The sequence below is a fragment of the Tamandua tetradactyla genome, chromosome 17 (genome assembly GCF_023851605.1).
Source record: "Tamandua tetradactyla isolate mTamTet1 chromosome 17, mTamTet1.pri, whole genome shotgun sequence".
NCBI classification, from domain to species: domain Eukaryota; kingdom Metazoa; phylum Chordata; class Mammalia; order Pilosa; family Myrmecophagidae; genus Tamandua; species Tamandua tetradactyla.
Window position 1 is genome coordinate 41,992,925 of NC_135343.1, and position 3,684 is coordinate 41,996,608.

The 3,684-nt window shown below is 44.2% G+C and overlaps 1 long non-coding RNA gene across 3 annotated transcripts; it reads right to left on the reverse strand.

The window, feature by feature from the left end:
• Positions 1 to 278: 278 nt before the first annotated feature.
• Positions 279 to 2,963, reverse strand: LOC143660937 (uncharacterized). Of its 3 annotated transcripts, none has more exons than XR_013164336.1 (4): positions 2,798 to 2,963; positions 2,139 to 2,478; positions 1,227 to 1,430; positions 279 to 598 (listed from the first exon to the last, which is right to left on the reverse strand). It is a non-coding gene; the product is annotated as an uncharacterized LOC143660937 (long non-coding RNA). The 3 variants fall into 3 exon arrangements; XR_013164334.1 differs by having other exon boundaries at positions 279 to 603; XR_013164335.1 differs by having other exon boundaries at positions 279 to 603; positions 1,227 to 1,473.
• Positions 2,964 to 3,684: the final 721 nt, after the last annotated feature.

A 3,684-nucleotide genomic window follows, 5' to 3' on the forward strand; every position in this document is an offset into this window, starting at 1 on the left:
CACATCTAATTAATAGCCACAGATTAATCTGCCGATTGCTTTCTTCTTGGATACATCATTCTTATTTCTGACTAATGGTTGGCCTCTCAAGATAGCTCAGGTGATCTTGCCTACATAGCAACCATGCCAGCTGACGAAGAAGTCCGTGGCCTTTTTATAACTTAAGAGATTTACTGGTCTGTGAAATAAACCAACATCTGGAAGAGGCAGTTTATGTATCTGGAACACATATTTGTTCTTCCAAAACTATTTTTCAAACTGAGACTCTGTCTGTCCTCCTAAACCAGTAAAAATCATAAGCACTTTATAAAATTTTGTTTAACAATAACAGAGTTATCTATCAGATCAGAGTGACAGTGAAGAGTTTATGACATTCTCTGCATCTCTGTCATCAGTCATTGGCAGCCACCAGGAGTTCATTTTGAAGAAGAATTTTTGAAGTTTACTTGGTGGAGACTCTTGCGGAGATACAGGATTGGCCCTCGGGGGATGGGCAGTGGCTGGTCCTGCTACAAGGTCCTACCTCACTGAACTCAGCCAAGTCATCCAAGTGGGTTCTGAACCAAGCCAGGCCAATCAGGTGCTCTTTCCAGGGAATCTGTACTGGATAAAGGCAGAAACACGGGCTCAGAACTGGGTCACCCTACACCGCAGGTCCCCAAACCACCACTCCTTAGGCTTTGGGCTGTCCTGATTCCTAGGCCGGTTAGCCTTCCCTTCCCTTGCAAGAACTACCTTGACATTTTTATTATTCCCCTTAAGCTAGCCAGAGTTAATTTTTGTTGTATACAGTCCTCCAAAAAATTGTTTTTAATTTATTACCATACACAGCATGAGTTGTAATTAAGCAACATTACAGTTTTCATTTAATTAAGAAAATTATAGCCACTAACTGTTGCAAACTTCCCTTTCCTGTTCATTCTCCAAAAGTCAGTTGCTGAGGAGGTAGATAGAGGCAGAAATGCTGAGAAGTTTATGTTTGTCTTTTAAAAACTTGTGTGTACCACTGTAACATGAAATTCTGCATTCTACCATATCTTTTATTATATAGGTCCCATTTCAGTGCCTCCCCCAAATTCTTGCAGATCTTCAGACCCTGGTTGAAGAAGTGCTACACTAGCCTGTATTTAGCTTATTATTTAAGATTTAAGTATAGCTTTAAACAACAGTTGTTAGGAGTGAAGTTTTAGGTTAAATACCCATGGTAGGAAAATAATGAACTCAACTCAGAAGCTGAGCATTGGCCCCACAGAGGATGTCACCTGGTAGGCTGAGGAAAACCTTAGCCTTCCCTAAAGGTTGTTCTTGACAGTTTGTAAAAGACATGACTGAGACAGGTTGAGGCAGAGCAACTTCAGGATGCCTGGAGGCGAAACCTTCCTTGGAGACTGGAGGCCAGTGGTCTGTCTGCCCAACCCATTCCACGCCATCTGCATTCAGGAGGAATGGGGTCGAAGACAAGGTCATGGTTGCCTTGCAGAAAAGAAGTCACAAACTCAATCTCAGAGCAGGGGATGGAACCAGAGAGGAGAGGGCCAATTCACACTCTGTCCTGGTGGGGATGGGGGCCTACACGGTGCATTTAGCAGCCTATTGTCTTTGTACCTGGAAGGACCAGGACCTCTCCCCTCTCTTACATCATCTCCCAAGTCTGACTGCTCCCAGTGCTGGAAAGAAAGGACCCCAAAGCCTAGGCATCTGGGAACTCTGGACAATAGGGGACAGCTCAGCCTGAGCTTGCTGAATTACCTGACTCATTTTCAACAAAGGAAGGGATCTGGACTATTAAATGCCACTATTGGTGTTCATTCAGTCATTCATTAATTCAGCAAATATTTATTGAGCTCCCACTGTCAACTCTGCAGTACTGGGGTGATAAAAATCCCAGCCAACCCAGAGCTCCCCTTCTAGTGTATGAATTTGCTCTACAATATCCTCTTCTTTTTAAAAAACTGAGGTCTAAACTCATGCTTGTGTGTGCTGTCAGGGATGGGGAGGTGTGGGGAAACAGTTATCTTTCTGCTGTCTGGCAACTTCTGTTTTCAACCCTTCTGCACACACATCCCCTTTAATTTCAAAATTCCAAAGTATTTCTATTCTGCATAGCAGTGGCTAGAGTAAGTTGCAAGACAACTTACCACTAAATGGCAGTGAAAGTGGCATTCCATCATCTGCTTTAGCTTCACGACCTTCAACTTGGGTGCTAAACTTTGCAAGATATGCAAATCTGTAAAATTCCTTTGCCTGTGTACAAACTACCACTCTTCACAGCACTTTTTTGGATTTACATCTTTTCTCATTCTATGAAGGACTTGATGTAGTATACCAAAACATATAAGATGAAAAGTAAACAGATGAAAAGTGGAACATAAAAGCAGGATAGAAAGCTGAAGCCAAGGATGAAGCGAATTCCCCCAAATCCACAGAATAAGGTGTTTCACAGTTCTCTGCAGGGACCTGACCAACTCAGCTCTAAGTCTTCAAACAAGAGAGAAACACAATCAGTCACAAAATTCACTGGGTCTATAAATCTTAAGACACCCATGTATCTTACGTAGAATAAGCATAGTTTTACTTGGTACAGAAAAAAAAAAATGACCCATAACCCGTGTCTACAGCATAACAAGGAGACAGAGAATGCCCTGAAATTTCAATTTTCGTATAAGAAGCAAAGTGAAATTATGAGATCAGCAGACTGAGCTTCTGAGGCTGCGTCAGACCTGAGACAGTGTGGAAAAGAAGCATGCAACCGGGTCCCAGTGAGGGCGGATCATGGATAACCTCAGGTAGTGCTCACCCACAGAAGAAGTGCGTTCTATCTTGTGGAGGTGGAATAATGGCCCCCAAAGACATTCATGCTGTCATCCCCAGAACCCGCGACTACGTTACCTACAAGGCAAAAGGAATTTGGCAGAGGTGTTAAGTTAACGCGTTTGAGATGGGAGATTAACCTGGATTATCTGGTGGGCCAGTGTCATCACTATGGTCCTAATAAATGACAGAGTGAGGCAAGAGAGGGAGTGTCAGTGTGATGTGATGGGAGAAAGTCTCCACTGGCCATTGCCAGCTTTGAAGGTGGAGGAAGGAGGCCATGGGCATAGGACGGCAGGCAGCCTCTAAAAGCTGGGAGAGGCAAGGAAATGGATTCTCCCAGGGGCCCTCAGAAAGGAACAGCCTTGCCAACAACTTGATGTTAGCTCAGCAAGATGCGTTTTGGATTTCTGACCTCTAGACCTGTAAGAAAGTGCGTCTATGTGGTTTTGAGCCACCAAATTTGTGGTCATTTGTTATAGCAGCAATAGGTAACTGATATACACCCAGGGTGGGGATGTTTGAGAACACATCTGAGACCCATTGGCCCAGAGTGCTAGCAGCTTGGAGAGGCTGTGGGGTCAGAGTGGCAATGCTGGGAAGGCAGATTTGGACAGAGGGAGGTATCTTAGGAAGGAGCTGTTTCCCTTGAAGCTTTGGTGGTGAAGAGATAAGGAGGAAGGAAGGAGCTGAAAATAAGGGTCCTACTTAAACCAAACCTGCTGCCACCCCTAAAGGCACCATTTTATTGCAGAAGCTTCTCTTCCCTATAGAAATGGAAGAGGGACTTTCAGGAAGAGGCTGAGTAAGGAATCCAAACCCATCACTAGCAGTTCTCCACCTCCACACATAACCTGCCGCTGTGGTTCCAAT